Genomic DNA, 20733 nt, shown 5'->3' on the forward strand with positions numbered 1-20733 from the left:
AAGTTTATGGATGAACAATGATTGTTTAAGTAAATAGTATTTTTAATTCTAGTACTTATCTTGTTGTAAAGGTGCATTCTCTTTACATTATTTTTGAATATATCTTTTTTTGTAAACCCTAAGAATATTTCTAGTGGAGTGCCTTCTTTTAAAGTTATTTGTAACTTGTTGATCTGTCTAAATATACTCTAGAGAAACTGCTCCCTTTTGAACCCAATCATTGATAAAATGGTACCTGATGTCAATATGCTTGGAGTAATCATGAAATACTAGATTCCCAGAGTTTGATACTACTCTAGTTGACATAGTAGACCACAATAGGCTCCAACATCTTGCCCATCAATTCTGCAATGAAATTGCAAAGTTAGATGGCTTCACGACTAGCAGTGCTAACTGCGATGAATGTATGTTGTACACAATGCCGCTAAATCCTACTTCTTGCTAAATCAGGAAATCACTCTTGAACCCAAAATGAAGCAACACCTTGAAGTAATCTTCTTGTCACATGCATCTCTTGCCCTATCATAATTAATGAATCCATGCAGCATTAACTCACTATCTCTTACATATCTTAGACTACAATGTATTGTGCCTTTCAAATATTGGAGCACATGTTTTGTAGCTATTTGGTAAATCTATCTCAGCCCAACCATTAACTATCTCAAGGTATTCACTACAAAACATATATAAAGTTTGGTGTTGACTAGATATGTCAAGGATCTAATGAAGTGTCTATACACTAAAGGATCTGCAAAATTTGAATCCAAGTCAGTATGCAACTTCAAATTCAATATGATAACAGTGGTCATGGATTTACAATCTATCATTTGGAAACTTTTTGATAGAATTTTTTTAAGGGTCAACTGTTTTCCATACCCAAGGAAAACCTCACCAATATTCTACCACACATCTAGACTTGAGAAATGTTCCATCAACTCAATATCCATTTCAAATTCTTGTGTCACCTTAGCTTTGCGACTTGCAATTATTTTCTCTAAATAACTTATAAGTATCGGGTCATCTACATAAACAACAAAAACAAGTAGATCAGATCTACCAAATAAACCATTTTGCAGGAGGACGTGTCTTCGTAATGTCCTATATGAATTAATTTCCTAAGGGATGAACTAGCCTATCAATCCCTGTAGACTATAGCCTTTGATAAAGAGGAAAACCAAAATTACCCAACGTTTGGGAGGCATGGAGTAAAGTATTGGGGCAACTAAGGAAAGAAGCCCAAATTTTGGGTTGCCATGAACCCCTCTCGATTAATTAAGTAAGAGAAAACCTCTACAAGGAAATCTATAAATACAAAAGAGTAAAATATTTTGATCATTGATTTGGATTAATTTGTCTTTGTTTTTATTTGATCTTGAGCTTTGAGGGTTTTAAGACCCCCTTCTCTTCTTTGACTAGTTTTGGTGGAGGTGATCCCACCATACCTAGTCACCCTTTCTCTTGTTCTGGCACAAGTCATTCGAGTAGTCATGTTTGGCTTAAGAATTAGAGATCTTACTTTGTTCTGGCACAATAACCCTTGGAGAATACTGATTTGTTTAGCTCACTGAGATGCTTCCTATTCAACTAAGGGAATTTCACTTGGGTCTTGTTGAAGGACAACCTTAAGTAATTTAGTGGTAATCTTGAAGCATCTCGTTGGAATTTCAGAGGAAAATTAAGAGAAATTCATTAGGAAAATTCAATGGTCTCTAAGAAAATGATTTAGAGTTGGCATTATTAGGAGATTCAACCTCCTAAGACTATGAATTATCACAAAATAACATTGTTCTAGGTAGCTAAGGAAAAATGTGAAAAATAGACTGTTACAAAAGGAGGAACTTGAGCTACAGACAAAGGCCATGTATTTCGAGACTACAGACTACGGGGCCATAGGGCTATAGAAGCCACAAGGCCGAGGGTCACAGGGTCAAGGGTCGTAGGACTATAAGGCCTTCGGGCCAAAATTATACTCTAGATGGTTAGTTGACTATCCTCTTTGTCCAACAAGTTAATAGATACAATCCAGGTTTTGTAGGAAAGTAGGGTAAATTAACTGTTACAACACTTACTTAAATTATACTTGTAGTTGGATCTGGTTTGATGAAGCAAAAATATTATTGGAATATGTATAATTTGGTTATTAGATAGTGATTCCAACTAATATGGATTTGTGGAAGCTCCTACTATTGATTGCTATCCTAATGGCACCTTTCTACTGTGGTTAATTTACATGAAGAAAATAATTGTTAATGTATGAAGGAATAACTTTTGTGGTATTTCTATTAGAAACCCTAGTCTAAAAAAGAAACCCTAGGATGGAAAAATTACCCTAGGTCTACAGTGGTATTAGAGTTGGCTTTCCTGCTAGCCTGGAGGGTGTTTAAAGATGGAACAACTGGAGGCAGTTTTTGGCAAGGAGTACGAAGATTCTTTACAGAAGTTGGAAGAGCAACAAGTAGAAATTATTAAAATATTGCAAGAATGGAACAAAAGGGATCTTGAAGAATTAGAGAAGTTGGAAAGAAGAGTTGCAACATTTAAGGAAAATGAAGAGGAGGAAAAACACAACCAATATGAGAAAAGTAGAGGCAATGTTCCATGGGAAAATGGAAGAAAACAAGGTACTCATAATCCAACAACACAATATTCACCCGAGTTTCGTAAGGCGGTGCCTAATGCTGAAGAGGAATCTTATACTCAACAGGATCAAAAAATTATTGGTAAGGGTAAGGATACCAAAAATCTCATGTAATGGATAAAAAAATTACAAAAAATTGCCAAAGTTGGCACAGACAGAACAACCAATAATGATCGAACTATGAAATATATTTTGCAGATAATTTTGTAAAGAAACAAGGAGGGTCACTAAGAGAGAATCATGATCTCCCAAGGAGAATGCTTAAGCTTGAGACCTTGGACAATAAAAAGCATAATAGTATTTATACGGAGGCAAAAAAATTAAGCAATATATTAAGGAGGAAAAAAGAGTTGTCGGAAAGTCAATTGATGATAAGAACCTTTTTTGAAGTAATGAAGATGAGGGTGCTATCATCTCTCTAAGGAAAGACAAGAAGGATTTCATACTTCTAGTTAAAACTTCTGATATAGATCTAAATAAGAGTAAAGTGGAGGTTTAAGATAAGATTCCTGGTGAAGGGGGTGTCCAACAACTAAGGAAACTATTGAAAGCAAATGATCCATTTGAAGCATCAAAGTCTTTAGGTGATTGGTGAGATGGAAACTATAAGAATCTCTACCAACCAGAATGTAACCTTAGAAAATGAAGGTGTTGAACATAGATATGTCCACAATAAATACACTAGTGCAAACTACTTGAGTGCCTCACAAAACCCTTAAAGATGCAAGCCAGAAATCCATGGTATCCATGAACATTGAGACTAGTCAAAGTGCCATATGCAGGGAGATCATGTGTTGGTTGGGGTGATTGGTGCTTTCCCACCAAAACCCTACAGAGAAATACATATGAACATAGTTATAGCTAACATTAGGAACCCTAAATCTTCTAACAAAATTGGGTTTCAATAAAATCCCTTACTTGTACCTTGAATGAACTTCTCTGCTACTGGACTTCCGTTAGATCCCATTATTATTCTTTTCACACAATACATGTTGGGGAACCCTTAGGTTTTCCTCTATATCATTTTGCTCTTGTAGTTTAGTTAATTAGGGAACTTGTTGTTGCTACACCATGATATCACTCTTATTGGACATTAGCTTAGCCTTGAAACATCATGAAATTTGCAAACCTTTTGGGTTTATAATAAATAAATGTTTCTTCAAAAGAGAAAATTTTTCATATAATCATTTATAATCGTTGGTTTAAATAACACAATTATGACCAATAGTTTCCTTTCCTTCTACAATTTTTTCTCAACCTCTTTAGTTTCCTCCTATTAATAAATTCACATTGTTTTTAGGATTTGAAAGAAAAAAGTCTCTTATTTCTCTGTTTTTAGGGTTTACAATACACGAACCTCATGAGAAATTTCTTTTTCGCTCTAAATCAATTTCCTTTGGTCTCTTTGAAGCATTTCAAAATCATCTCCTCCTGTCCAATTCTAAGAGTTTCAGAAATCACTTCTTCCCTCCCGTTTTAAGAGTTTTGGATTTGAATTTTTAAATATGTTCCAACAAATACAGTCTAATCACCTTTGATACCCTTTCAGTGAGAATAAAGCTTCTAACAAACATTTTCCAAACTCCACCAAAAAATTCCTCTAGAGTGTAGGCTTCTTCCATCAACTAACACAAATCCTTGTGTTTCCCGCATTTCCATCTTTAATTTTTCTTTTCTGGATAAAAGAGGAAATAACTTTTGTATAGAAGAAAATGGAATCCCAAAAAACACCTACCCCAATGTGGTCAATGCATAGAACTTGGCTTAAAAGCCTTGTAAACATGAATCTTGCGTAAACCAAAATAAAGCTTTCAAAGACATGACTCTTTGACCAGATAACAAGTTTGAAGTTGCAAGGTGCTTATGGATGAACAAAATAGCAAGTTTCAAAGTTATAAGCTGTTTATGGATAATTTTTTATTTTTATTTTTGTTTCTATGTATATTTTAATTTTTATTTATACATATATACACGTATATGCCCACCACATGTCACTGAATTTGGGTAATTAAGATAAGTGAAGAGTATTGAGATTTGAATTTGTTCTACAATTTGGTATTTTGATCTTGTGATAAAGTCTTTTAATATTATTTATGGTTACTTCTTCATTTAAGGTTAGATTTGTTGATCTATTTATTGTTAAAGGTGAGTGAAATATCAATGTATGGTTATAGTTTTTATAATTCTTTAGAATTTTCTCATTACTAAAGGAAATGTGTCCTCTACTAATTAACCAACACTTCTCCTTGTAGGTATTTTTCATAATGTATTTGACCCAACTATAACGCCACTCCCATTTTGGATAATTTGTCAGCCTTTAAATTTAATTCCCTGTGAATGTGATCAAATGATATAACCCTGAAGATTATAATAAATTCCATAAATCTAATTATCCACTAATCCAATAAAGAAGTGTTTAAGTGAGTATAACCTTTTAGCCAATCTATAATAACCTTTGAATCCCCTATCATTTGTAAGGTTAGATTGTTGAAGTCTATGTTACAAGGTTTGTTGAACTTCAACCTTGAAGTTTGAATTTGGTGAACCTTAAAGAATTTTTGAGGTTTGGCAAACCTCATTGAACCTCATAGCCATTGACCAAGTCCATAGATAAGAAATCTTGACCTCATGTCACAACTCAAGCTTGTAATCTATCCTTGCAATTTCCCTATCCATGATAATACTTTTTATGTTTATTGCTGTCGATTTCCAACTATTATGTCCTATATTTCATTTTAAGTTTAATATATATATATATAGACGAACCTAATGACAAACCTCGTCTGAACCTCATCAAAAAATTTGAACTCAAACTGAACCTAATTATTTCCGAATCTGAACTCGAACTTGAACCATGTGACTTAGGCTAAAGTGACACAATTAAAATGAATAACATAAACGATTGATTGATATTATTGTATCTCTTATTATGTAGTCGTATTTTTTTCCTAGAATAAATTAGTCATTCACATTAGTCATTTTTAGTTGTATTACTTATTAGCTAGTCATATATTTTAACTCAGGACTAAATTAGTCATTTATGTTAGTCGTTTTTTATTGAATCACTTAAGATTTCTCATTTTTGGTAGTATTTCACTTGGAAAAGCTACAATGAATAACTTTTTTAGTCACCTAGTCATTAATTTCATCATTTTTTACTAGTGGTTGTGTAGTAATTGTTATCACCCCAAGAAACTCTCCTAGGTTGTATCTCAGAGATGCTTGGGAACATTACAAACTCAACAAAAATGTTGGAAATGGATGAATGGAAGGAATGATGCTTGTTCAAGCCAGATAACCACTTCTACTATGCTTAACTCCAGACATGGGTGAACACCACCAGACTACAAGGCTTTAGACCACCAATTACTCATAGTTTGAGGATTAGGTGAACATGGAGAATACTGACCACACTAGTAGATGCACAAGACCATGTAATGGCTGGCTGCAACCAGTAAAGAGGTCTGCAAATCTATTTCCTAATGCAAAGATAGGATGACAGCTCTATGGCACTAGGTAAACAGAAACCTGCATAACACATTCAATGATACATACTAGACTTCAACACAGGGGTGGGATGACAGCCCCTCTAATGCTAAATATCAAGAGCACATGAACAAATGCATAACAGGCACAACCTAGAACAGAGTAGAAATGGAAAGTGAGCAATTAACAACAAAAGAAGCTTGTATTAGCTGAAAATGAAGACCAGACGCTGCAAGTATCAAAGTAGTTACAGTCTCCAGAAGTTGAACCTTACATTAAAATAACAACCATCAACCTTGATTACATCTGTGTTTTGGGTATATATAGAGTTTGATTACAAAGATATGCTGCTGTGCTATGCGTGGAGGGGTCATAATGGACCACCAACCACCTTAACTCTCTGATGGAGTCTCTGCTACAATCTGCGTGCTTTAATGAACAAAATTGATCTTTTGAGATACTCTGCTGTCCTTCTTGAGTAGGAGGAATGTCGTATGAAAGAATGCTCCATAACTGCTGAACGAATTCAACTGCTCGAGGCATGTCCTTCTCGTCCTTCGGCCATACTGCTCTTGAATGCAGTTGTTTTGGAGTTACTGCGCGGGCACTGGATACTGGCCGCCTTCTTCCTTCAGATGCACGGGACAGACTGAAGACACAAAAACTGCATGGGGATTGAATGGAGGGTAGGGAATAAATATCAATCGTTGGATCACAGGGATGGACGACAGAGATCTATCGGCGATAGACATTAGGGAGAAGCGGGGAAAAAACAGTCCTAAGCTGTTGGATCTTTGGTGGATAGATCCAACGGTTATCGGGGGCAGAAGGTACACGGACGATAACGAGCGGGGGACGGGCGAGACGGGCGCTAAGCGGTATTCCTCGCATTGCTTACGGGGGTGAGCGGTAATCATACAAAGGAGCGCGATCGCAATCAGCGGGTGACGCGTGGCAGATGGGACTGACGGAAAATCGCTTTCCCCGCGGGTTAATGTGCGGGCATCTTACGGGTGCGGGAGGTACGAATGTCGTCCGATCGCGACAGGGTAGATCAGACGGTGCGGAGGAAACGAGCAGGTTATTTGCGGTGGGGACCATTGGATCGGGCGATGGATGATCGAACGACGGGAACTTAACTGCACATGTTTTTTGATTGATGTGACAGGGGAAGAACCGGATTGGCGGATAGCGTCTGTTTTGGAGGCACGCGGTTATATGTATTTAAAACCTTAGCTCCGAGGGGCTTGACGGAAAAATGGGTTAATGCTAGGCCTTCAAGGAAAACGGAGGCAGCTGGGTGACAGGTAATAAGTGGGGTGAAGGGGAAGGTGACTGATGCAAGTGTTCTTTCAGCACAAACAACACAGCCGAGCTGTCTTTGACCTTCAAATTCCGAAGTATCTAGCAAAGCTAACAGTAACCCTGGCATACAAAATTTTTTCAAAACAAATGTCAGTTATCATACAATTCATAAACATTAATCAAGGAAAAATCTCACTACTCTTGACGGGCATAACCCTCAAAGAATAAACTTGCTTAAGTCCATTGTGTGCTATGAGTTAGTATTCTTGACCCCCACTCCAACAAGAGACCACCTGACATGCCTCGAGTGTTCTAAGAACATAAATTGCATTGAACTAAAAAAAGGATGTCAAATTGTCACCAATGGACATATTTCCTAAAACATAATAGGATTCGACCCAGTTGACTAAATCATGTTTTTGAAGATTTTTTTTGAAGTACCCTAATAATTGCCATGTTATAAAATATTATGTATACTATAAAATCAAAATTCAAATCCCTATAGATAAAAAAAATTAATCTTTTTAAATAATTAAATATTATACACAACATAAATTAATATACTGATGAAATATACCATTTTGAAATTTCAAAAAAAACCTAATTTAATATTAAAATACGATGATTTTACAACATCCATAACCAACAATGTCTTCCTTATATATATATATAAATATATATTTTTTTCATATTTTTTTTCAACCTATAAAATGTTTATATATATATTATAGGTTTATATATATATATATATATATGAAGATCTCATATGTCATCTCAAATTGTTTGTTTGAGTGCACTAGGCCATGCACATACTCCAATACGATAGTAGTGTCCAACGTAAGACGTAACCGCTAGAGACAGGATGATGCCACCTGCATAGCCATATCACAATATTCTTCCTAATATAAAAAACAATGGTATAGAACTATGTTAAGTAATTCATTTTGTAATTCATTACGAGTATAATTATATTTTCATTTAGTATAATTATATAAATTAAATGGTTAGGAAATATTAATAGTCATAGAAAATAATTATGTGTTATTTGATTTTTTAATTATTTAATTTGTGTAATATTGCCAATTTATAATGTAAATTTGTAAAGGGAGAATAGAGTGTTATAAACACTACATAAATTTTAAAATAGAAAAATGTTTTGAAAACAATTGATTTCATTTATATATATTAAAATGAGAATTTTGTATTTATATGCAAGTCTGCTCTTGGATGGTAGCAATGGTAGCAAACACATAGTTATATTTTCAAATTATTTTCTTGAGTCACTTTATCTAACAAAATTACAATTTTTTTTTAGGATCTAAGGCAAAATTCGACACAAAAAATTAGGTTATGTAGGTATATACCTTAGAAAACTGACTCACCAAAAAGAAAAATTTACACGTCATAATACTATGGATAGGTAATGCAATCCTTCATAACTTTGTAATGCAAATCCATTATCTGTAGGGGAGCGCATGATTAGGCCGTTGATTTATAAATCCCCCAATCTTAATTTATACTCTTCATTAGCACATAAGTTTTCATATTTATTGAGATCACAAAGAACATGAAAATATGTTATTCAAGAGAATCTTTCCATTGCTTTTCTAATTATTTTCATAAGGCTTTCTAATGTTTTGTCCTTTTGAGAGAAGCCCTTCAACTGATGTTGAACAAGGAAAACAAAATCTCCCAAAACCATGAGAGAAGCTACTTAATTTTCTTAATGGCATAAGCTTTAGCTTGGTTTACCGTGAGAGAGCTACTTAATTTTCTTAATGGCATAAGCTTTAGCTTGGTTTACCGTGAGAGAGCTACTTAATTTTCTTAATGGCATAAGCTTTAGGTTGGTTTTTTTTCATGCATTTTAAGCCCAATGAATGCCATACAACTTTGACTTCCTTGAAGCCATACAACACCCCTCCGCACTGCCATCCCTCTTAGATTATTACATCTTACTATCCATACAATTTCATATTTTAAAGAATGAAAACTTTGGAAGTCCTATTCCAAAATAGACGCCTTTGCTTAATTATGAAATTTGAATTTAGTATTTAACTAAATTCTTCATATAAAATAAGTTTGAGTTGTGTAATTTTGACAATCTAAGAATTTAAATGACTTTTTATGTGATTGAATTCATTTATGCCATCAAAAACACATTTTAAATAATCAAAGATCATAATTTTAGTCACAATTATATGGCTGACTTCCTATTAAAAAAATGCCAAAATGTAAAACAATTAGATAATACTAAGTGTTCTCTGTCCATTCTAAGATCTAATTCTAAAATATGACAGATCTAATTCTAAAATATAATTGTAAGTGGTTATTTAAAATATATTATTGATTATATAAATAGATTCAATAGGTTGAAAAATCTATTAAAAACTTGACTTTTCCAAACATATTTTCTTATCAATTTTTCCTAGAAGATCAGAAAATTTATTAAAATCAGATATTTGTATAATCTACACACTTACCCTAATACTATCACAAATTTGAATGGTGTAATACGAAATCTAATTAATCATTTTAAATTACTAAATATCACATTTTCGCTGATGAATTAGGAAAAAATTTTGGGATAGTTAGACAACGCCAAAACTATAGGTTTAGAAATCACTCCGAGCTCACCATATATAAACACCTGGGTTAGAAATCACTCAGAGCTCACAATATATAAACAATTTTTTATTTTTATTTTTTTAAGGTATTTATAAATAAAATTACCATATTTCTGGCGGACATGCACATCAATTTAGGCAGACAAGTATCTTGAACTACTGGTTCACACGAGATTAACATTTGAAAAATATTCTTGGACTAGTACATGCAAGATTACATTCCAAAACTAATCTTCAGTGTGCATGCAGCATTAAAAAGTGAGAAAACAAAATGGTAGGAGAGATCAGTTCTTCCCCCATAACACACTGTTGCGTCGGCAATAATAGAGGAAGTGCTATAAATCTGTTGTATGCATGTGCAGATCGTAATCCAAGTTAGAATTATGGGAAGCTGCAGCTCCTGCACACGCAGAAGCAGAAGAAACGCTGTTATTGATGATCAGCCAGAAGAGACAGCTGGAGGACAAGAACAGGCAGGCACTGAAAATCAACGAGCCGATCAAGATCATACAACCAGTCGTACATCCAGTAATTTTGATTTATCCTATCTGGACAGGCAAAATCGATCTCTCTTGGAAGCCAGAGTATTCATGGTGAACGAAGAATATTTACTGCAGATGTATGACGGTTCCTCTTATTGGGTTTATGCAAGTTTTAATGGCGACGATTGGCTGGGCCAATCGTTCTATGCTTTTGACATAGAAAACCAGAACTGTGTGCTTCTCCCTCGTCATCCTGTGAACGCCTTCGCAGAGTCTGCCACAGTAGTCATGGATAAAAAACTCTATGTCATTGGTGGTGAGAGCCAGGGATCGGTCTCTAATGTTGTGCATATGTTTGACCCCATCAATTACAATTGGTTTCTTGTAACTCCCACCATTGTTCCTAGGAAAGGGGCTCTTGCTGCCACTATTGGAGGAAAAGTTTATGTTTTTGGAGGGTGCAGTAATAGTCCAGGAAACGGTCCTTGGGCTGAATTGTACGAGCCTTCCACTGAGCTCTGGACGCCCATTCCCCAATCTCAATTCTTAACAGATGCTCTCAACAGTGATCTTTCCCTGTCTGTAACAGGCGTTGTTGTTTTTGGTAACAAAATATTGATACGAGGTCCTACAAAGGGAATAGCTTTCGACATAATATCCTCTTCTTGCTCTCCGCTTTCATACAATTTGATGCACCACTGGTGGCACACATCCACAGCAGCTGTTGTGAAAAACATGTTAGTCACTTGTTACAGTGAGCATAACCAGGATGACATCCGTCTCAATCTCAGTATCAGGGCTTATGATCCACAAGATGATGCCTGGGTTACAGTACAAGGGCTTGATGAGAGCTTTCACAAAAACGCTGATAATTCACACTTCATGTCCATAAATGGGATGCTGGGAATATATCATATGTTGGAGCCCCATGATGGTGGCAGTTCTTCCCCTTCCAGGATGCATGAAACGCATAATTTGACTTTCTCTATAATCGAGATGGATGAAAGGTGTGAGACCAGCGTGAACGCCCATCTTTTGTGGAGATGCTCGTTTCCTATACACGAGCAATGGAGATTAGCAATGTAAATTTTTTTTGAAGTATTTTTCTTTGTTGTGCTTTACAAGCAGTACCAATGACTGTTGTTAGCTCGTTAAACTGAGTCTTAACGTACGATTTATTCTTTTTTTGCAGACCTGCACAGTGCTGTTAGACAAACGAGAACATCGACGAAACCAGCGCGCTTGAAGCATAGAGGACGGAAGTTTTCGAAGTGTTAAAAATTCGGAAATCTCGCGATGGAAAGAGCTCCAGGCTTATTCTGATTTCGACCAGAATGGATCGTTGAATTTCAGATTTCTCGCAGAAAGGATTGAAGAATTTCTGATTTGACTAGATTGTAATCGAAACTTTATAGTTAATTTTTATTATTATTAAAGTTTTCAATTTATTTTTTTACTGATATTTCTTTAAATTGAATTGATTTATATATTTTAGTGTTATGGAAACTTTATAGATAATATTTTTATTAAAGGTTTAAATTTATTATTTATTATTTTAGTGCTATGGAAACTTCATGGCTAGTATTTTTATTAAAGTTTTTAATTTAGTTTTTACTTTAGTTATAAATGAAAATTACTCGTATATTCCCCATCTCTTTTATTTTGAAAATGGAAATTAAATGTTATTTATTTTGTATTTTTAAATTTATTTTTATATTTAATTAATATAATTATAAAATTATTATACAAATTATAAATAATAATAAAATTATATTAAATTAGCACTTTCATATAAATTAATACTTTTTGATGTGAAGTTATCAGTTCAATTTTGTACTTAGATAGGGTATATATTGTACATGATGAAGATATAGTCCCACCAAACTTACAAAATAAATAAATTAGATGACAAATAACTTCCTATAACCATCAAAACACTTATTTAATTATACATCTAAAATTCCTAAAATTTAAAAAATCATAAGAATTAACTAAATTCTAATTTTATTTACACTTTCATACTAAAATTACCATACAAATCAGCCACCGAAGATTTGAACTTAGATTTGATGATTTATATAATATTTATATACATTAAAAAAACACATAACAAAATTTTTAACTATAGAAATTAAGGCAACCTCATTTTATAACTAGATTTTGTTCCAATACCATAGACCAATATCATAGCTTATCAATATCACATGGACAAAATTCCGTAACTCATTTCATATGAGATTTATTCACATCATATTTATTTTTTATTAATAAATTTAATTTCAAAAACAAAAAAAACATAACTACTTTACAAATAAATCTCAAAACTTATATATTACTAAAAATATTTTATAAAAATTAAATCTCTACCATCCGCCTAATAATAATTAATATTTCCATTAAAATTTTAAAAATAATATTTTAACAACTAATAAATTAAATTACATTTAAAAAGACCAAATCACACTCATTATTTCTTTCTTATTTTTTTTTTTTAATTCTAATATAATTTCACTGAAAATCTTCGTTTACGAAAATGTACCCTCCTTATGCGGATGGCACTTACATGCCTATAGCACTTTCATGAGTTACTCCAAATTAGCAAATCAAGTTATCTGGTCGTGTATTTTATTATTTTATAATAAAAACATGTTTTCTACTGATTTATCCTTGTTAGCATGCTTCCCATTGAAATGCAATTTTAACCTATTCAGAATTCAAATCAGATCAAGCATGCTTCCTGAAATGCAATTTTAACCTATTCAGAATTCAAATCAGATCAAGCATGCTTCCCATTGAACTGCAATTTAAACCTATTCAGAATTCAAATCAGATCAAGCTTGCTTCACATTGAAATGCAATTTGCAAGTTAGTATTCTCTTTAATAATTAATTTGATAGTTGATTATTTACTTCAAGATTGGGGAGAACATTGAAGACACTGAGAAAATATTGGGGAGGACGTTTTGGTTTGATGTCCTTACTCAATGTTGTTATGCTGTCCGGAGAAAATATCGTGCACTGTGAGGTTTCTGATACATGCACTGAGTGATGGAAATATCGCCCCTTGTGAATTTTCTGCAACATGCATTTTCTGCAACATGCACATAGTGATGAAAAATATCGTCGGCTGTGAGGTTTCTGATACATGCACATGCGCTGAGTGATGGATATATGGCCCCTTGTGAATTTTCTGTAACACGCACAAAGTGATGGAAAATATCGTTCCTTGGTGAATTTTCTGAACGATAATGCACGCACTAAGTCATGACTCTTTTTAAAACTCTCTGCCACCAGCCTGCAAGCGTTCGACCAATTCATCGGGTATTCCATGGTTTACCACCTGGAAAATCCCCCACTCCTGGGTCGCCCTTCCATTTTCTGCCACCGTTTTCTCACGAAGTTCATCGACTTGTAAAGAAGACGAGTCTATGAGTGGTATCTCGAATTCGTTAAATGTTGCGAGAGCAGGTCTCTCCTAAACAGGCCGAACGAACTCGGAAGGAATCGACTGGATACCACTTTGAGCGACGGCCTGTACTCTGGCGGCAGCCATGATTTCAGAATACGATCAGACTTCAAACGGCACACTCTACCAGGTGGTGTGCAAAAGTTACTCTGGTATGGTGAACGAGGAATATTTACTGCAGATGTATGATAGTTCCTCTTATTGGGTTTATGCAAGTTTTAATGGAGACGATTGGCTGGGCCAATCGTTCCATGCTTTTGACATAGAAAACCAGAACTGTGTGCCTATCTCTCGTCAGCCTGTGAACGCCTTTGCAGAGTCTGCCACAGTAGTATTGGATAAAAAGCTTTATGTTATTGGTGGGGAGAGCCAGGGATCTGTGTTTAATGTCGTGCACATGTTTGACCCCATCAACTATAATTGGTTTCTTGTAACTCCCACCATTGTTCCTAGGAAAGGGGCCCTTGCTGCCACAGTTGGAGGAAAAGTTTGTGTGTTGGGAGGGTGCAATACATCATGAAACAGTTCCATTCTGAGAACACATTGTGAATCCGAACAAATATTTTCTTCCAAAAAAAATATAAAGGCATTTTTAATCCTAACATATTTTTTTTCCGAAATACGGAGAAAGACATTTTTATGACTATATATTTGATTCCATGCAAAAAGTCAGGGTTACACCAAGTCAGCAAATCATGTTACCCGGTTATGTACTTCATTTCATAATAAAACCATGTTTTCTACCGATGCATTATGTACACGGATATATTTAAAAATTGCTTTTAGACGATTGTTATCTGAGACAGGGAAAGTTATGCAGATACGTTGATAGCTAGCTCCTGGGATAATCTATTTAACGAGGGGTTTGTCGAGAAGACGGGAGCATTTATTGTGAAGCTTCACAAAAAAAGGGCCGAATACATCAACCAGATGAAGAAGCAATCTGTCCCATAGGCTATCTTTAACCTCGTGGACGTTAAAATAATTTCTTTCTTTCTTTCTTTCTTCTAAAATTGAAATAATGGGAAGCATACTTTGACGTTGAAATGCAATTTAAACCAATTCAGAATTCAAATCAAGTTAAGCTTGCTTCACATTGAAACGCAATTTAATTAATCAATTCAGTTGCAAGCTGGTATTCTATTTAATTATTAGTTGCGAGTTAATATTCTATTTAATTATTAATTTGATAGTTGAAGGGTTTACCTCAAGATTGGGGAGAACATTGAAGACACTGAAAATAGCTCTCTACTTGTGAACGTTTTGGTTTGACGACCTTCCTCAATGTTGTTATGCTCTGTCCAAAGAAAATATCCTCCCCTGTCAGGTTTCTGATATGCATTGAGTGATGGAAAATATCGTCCCTTGTGAATTTTCTGCAATATGCATAGAGATGGAAAATATCGTCCCTCCTGAATTTTCTGCAATATGCACGAGATATGGAAAATATGGTCCCTGTGAATTTTCTGAATGACAATGCATGCATGCACTAAGTTATGATAGTTTTTAGAAGCTGTGAATTTTGTGAAATGATTGATGCATTGCTTCACTAATGTATGTTACTACAGGCAGCATATTGCAGGTGGACACGTGTCACTCGTTTTTAGGATTTTCAGGGATTCTATGGCGCTGTTTCCGGGTGCCACGTGGCACTACCCACAAGGTGATACATGGAAGTGATGACGTCAGCAGGTTATCGGTGATCGCAAGCGGCTAAAGGGATAAGCTTAAAGCAACAGAAAATAAACAATTGCGATATGCGGGAACTCCCCTCAGACGCAATAAAAGATTAAAGCAGGGTCTAAAGGGGCCTTGTGTCCGGATTATTGACGATTACAAGCGCTAAAGGGAAATGCTTAAGACAATAGTGCACAATTGATTATGATGTGTGGGACTTTCCCCCGGACACGATAAATTATTACGCCTTGGTCTATAAAGATTTCTCGTCCGGACTATTGGCCCGCGTTATGGAAAAGGGAAAAGCTTGGTAAAGCACCGTATTTGGGATTTTTTGATACAAAATAAAAGGCTCCCAAACACAGGTCTGAAGGCCTTAGCGCCTGAGAGCTAAGCCGCTGGTTCTCGCGCCTATGAGACTGCGCTGTTACACATGGAATGCAACTCAACCACCGCGTCAGGGCACTGGAAGTGTAGTACAGAGGTTTAAAGGGCGTGATGGGACGACAACTATTGTTTTAAGAGGAGCAGGTGGTGCATTCAAGGCACATGATGGGTCGATTCAGAGGAAGATCACTGAGACATGGGTTCGGGAGTCAGCGCTAAATGGAGTAAAGGCAGAAAAGACAGTGGTCTATGAAACAATGCAGGAGGCCATACCTTAGCTAGAACAACTCCTGCAAATCGAGATGATCACAAGATGGGCGAGGAGATCTTCGTGTATTTTTTCCTTGTGGTTATTTACTATGTTGTACTGTAATGTGTCTCCAATTCGGAGGCATTCAACTCTGTAATATTTTTGGGGCCATAGAGCCATTTAGGACTGATATAGCGAGTCAACCAGAAAACTGAGTAGGGACCTTAGATATTTTGTGTAATAAATGTTCTTTCTCCTCTCTCCAGATAAATAGAGGAATGCAAGACATAGAAAAGGTTCAAAAATTCTAGAGAAAACACTGCATGTTATAATTTCAGACTGTATTTCCTTTGCAATACAAATCTTTTCAGAATATTAAGGAAACAATGGTGATTTCCTCTTCAAAATATTACCGTATGTGTTCCCGTTTGTCTAACTCATTTTATCATAATGCTTCTTCCTCGAATTCATGTAATTATTGTTGCTAGATGTATTTCAAGCTCCCTCATAGATTCATTAGTATCTATATGTTAATACAAATACCTGTAGCTGTTTTACAAATTCATTTGTCTGAACATTGTTTATGTATATGCCTGTGAGGACTATTGAGATAAGATCTTTAAATCTGCAGCACATGATTCATAGCTTTCAGTTCTCCCTTCATTCATTATTTCTGCTTGTAATCCAAATAAGTATAGAAATCCTTACTGCCCCAAGCTCTGTGTGTTGAATATAGGAGTCTTGAAGAATTATGCTCTATCTGATGGATTACTCTTCTCTCTTATCCTCTCTCACCCACTCTGCAAAATATTATTAAGCTGTAAGACCATGAAGCTCTTGGCCTCCACTATTTTTATGCTTATTTATGAGATCTGAACTAGTGAAGAATTATCACAAATCTATGTTTTGTTTCTTTGGATTAATGAAACAACCTATTTCCTATGTACACATGTATCGATATATCATAAGTGTTGTCTCCAGTTTCCTGTGAATCATTTGAGACACACCATTTTAGATGTGCCCAGGCACTAGTATTGAAGCAATCCAAGGTTGTCTCTGGGAGATACAACATATAACTTTGCCCAGATCCTTCAACGGTTGCCCACCGACGACGCATCCACATCCAATAGCCACTCTGGAGGCTCCAATCCTTTTAAGGTACAAGTAAACTTTGACATTTCCATATTTGAGGGCCAAATAGATGCAGATGTCGTAGATAAATAGTTAAATATGCTAGAAGTATATTTTCTATTCATGACTTTTCCAGTCGAGAAAAAATTACTTTTTCTCTTCTCAAAGGTGGCCCCTACATCAAGGACTGGTGGGACACCCATTGTGAGCAGAAAGATGAAAGTATGACCTCACTGTTTTCAGTCGCACCCACTTGGAATTCATTCTGGGATTCCATCAAGGAGCAGTACTACCATGTCGGGAGCTATGAGGATAAATACATAAAGTGGACAACGCTACGACAGGGAAGGGACCAAGATGTGCCGGAGTTTACTAATTTTTTTCATACCCTTCGCACGAAGTTGGGTATCAATGATTCTGAGAAACATTTGGTACTCAAGTACCGTGACTTCCTACATAGGTACATCCAGGACGAGATGGAGTCCCTGGACATCTCCTCGCTTGGCACAACGTACTGGTACGCCTTCAAGATTGAGCATAAGTTTAAACAGAAGAAGTGAGACTTTGGATCTGCGAATATGAAGCAAGGGAAAGGTGCCCCCAAAACGTAGAACAAAGGACAAAGCCAAGGCGGGGCATCCTAGGACAACTCGTCAAAGCCATAAGCATAGAAAAACACTGCAAAGCTGAAGAAGGACACATGAATATGGTGTGAGTTCCATAAGATCTCCACTAACAACATAAGTGAGTGTCGGGCCAAGCAGTCACTAGTGGTTGAGATGAAGGCTTCATAATCAGATGCATGTTCCGACTCTAAGTCAGAAACTGACAAGGGGAATGACAAAAGGAAATAGATTATCGATGCAGAGCCCAATGCCACCGTTGCCACCACAAATATCTAGAAGGAGGAACCCAAAGATCGATAGGAGGAGGAGCACCTCTTCCACTCCCAGATGTGGGTAAAGGGTTCCCTAATACAGTTCATTGTCAACAGCGGGAGTCAAAAGAACCTCATTTCGGCAGAGGTTGTGAAGCGACTGGGCTTATCGACCACAACACACCCACAACCGTACACCATCGGGTGGCTTTACCATGGACGAGATCTTTGCGTGAGCCAATAGTGCCACCTTCCATACAACATTAAGCCCTTCACAGATGAGGTATTATGTGACGTTGCTCCCCTTGATGTTTTTGATGTATTATTAGGCCAACCATACTTGTGGAAGTGACATGTTGTGTTAAGTTATGGTATGTTCTATGCTTAGAGCAGTTTACTTATCTTTCTTATTATTATCCATAGATTAGCAATCACATGTACATAAAGTAAAGTGCAGATAGAACATTAAACGATCGACAGAAAACAAGCCAAGACAAGAGACACAAGATGTGGCAGCTAGCCAGGGACAAACCCCAATATGGGGAAACCCTTGATCAAATGTTCCTTTATCTTCAATAATTCAGCAGAGAGAAATAGTACATAAATCTGATTTACATCAACAACAACAAACCCTAGATCAGCTAAACTAGGGCAGACAATATCTTGCAAACCGACCATTGGATCAACTTGATTCCTTCACCAAAAACTGTGGCCTTCCATAGAGTGTTAGGTTCACCTACAATGCAGTTCTAAGAGGCAGACTGATGGTCAACGCTAGTCAAACTTTGGATCTATAGTTGCAGCCCTAAATTCTCTGTCTTCCTTCCACACGTGCGAGAGAAGAGTCTCTTTCTACGCAGTAGGAGAAGAGCCTCTTTTATTCGTAGGAGAGAGAGAGAGATGTGATGAGATGAGTGAGTCCAAATGAGGAAAATAGCTCCTGTATTTATACACAACTGTTGATGATTGAATAAATGCGACTGTTGGGCTTCTGAGCCTACATGAGTTGCTAGTCGGCTTGATAATTATTCCATAATCAAAATAAATTCATATCTCCATAAATACTTATCGGAATAGGATGATCTTTAGATCAATCCTACACCTCTCGACGAGAGGAATCTAATAATTTTATTATCAGCCATGAATAAGATGACCCACATGGAGTTTGGCCCTAGTTTCCAATTTTAACACTCCCTCTCAACTAGGGAGAACTCCATCTGCAATTCGTCTGTCAGTCGCTACTATTCATCCATTAAATGCACTGCCTTGTATAGCTTGACCCCTACTCTGCTCTGCTCTATTCTGCCTTCTCTGCTCTGTTCCATCTTGCCCTGTTCTAATCTGCTCTGTTTTGCTCTGCTCTGCTTTGTCTGAATTATGAAGAGGAAGAAATGATCAAGGATGTATCATACCATCCTCCACTGACTTAAAGTCAGTCTCAGAGTGTGTACCACTAGTCCTAGACCAGTCCTCAACTGACCCGAAGTCAGTGTCATAGTGGGTACAACTCCTACCACTGGTCCCAGACCAGTATCATTGATCCCAGATCAATGAAGGTCATCCTAGCATAGGGAGTATGGTAGATACAACGATGCATCCATCGATACTACTATGGTCCCTATCCTCATTTCCATGCTCATCAATCAGATGAGAGGTACTTCCCATGAGTCCTAGACTGCATGGGTAGGATGCCTCGACAGGAGAACTAATCAATCCTGTCATCACAGGAGAAATAATCATCCTGCTACACAATTGTCATGGAGAACCCATCATCCAGACCTCACAGGAGAACTAATCATCCTGCTACATAATCATCATGGAGAACACATCATCTAGACCTCACAGGAGAACTAATCATCTTGCTACATAATCGTCATGGAGAACACATCATCCAAACCTCACAAGAGAACTAATCATCCTGCTACATAGTCGTCATGGAGAACACATCATCCAGACCTCACAGGAGAACTAATCATCCTGCTACATAGTCGCCACGGGGTGTTATAGGGAAAGTTTTGATTCTTTTACCCTATGGTCATATGTCGCTCCAAGAAGTACCCCGCACACCCCCCCGGAGCTACAAGAGCTCCATACATCATACAGGACCCTCATAAGAGGGTTTCTGAATGACACCAAGTCGTTCTCGAAAAGTAAAAAATTTGACCTTTCCTAGGGGCTTTGTCAGAATGTCGACGACCTGTTCATTTGTATCGATATGTTGGAGCCTTATAGCTCCCTGCTGCACCATATCTCGAATATAGTGGTACCTGACATTGATATGCTTGGAGCGATCATGAAATACGGGATTCTTTGACAAACGAATCCCACTCTAGTTGTCACATAGGATCGTGGTGGTATCCAATGTAAATCCAAACAGCTCACTGAAGAGCTTTTGCAACCAGAATGCC

This window comes from Pinus tabuliformis, chromosome 8 (genome assembly GCF_031772625.1).
Source record: "Pinus tabuliformis cultivar Carrire ecotype Pingquan chromosome 8, CPIR1, whole genome shotgun sequence".
Taxonomy (NCBI): domain Eukaryota; kingdom Viridiplantae; phylum Streptophyta; class Pinopsida; order Pinales; family Pinaceae; genus Pinus; species Pinus tabuliformis.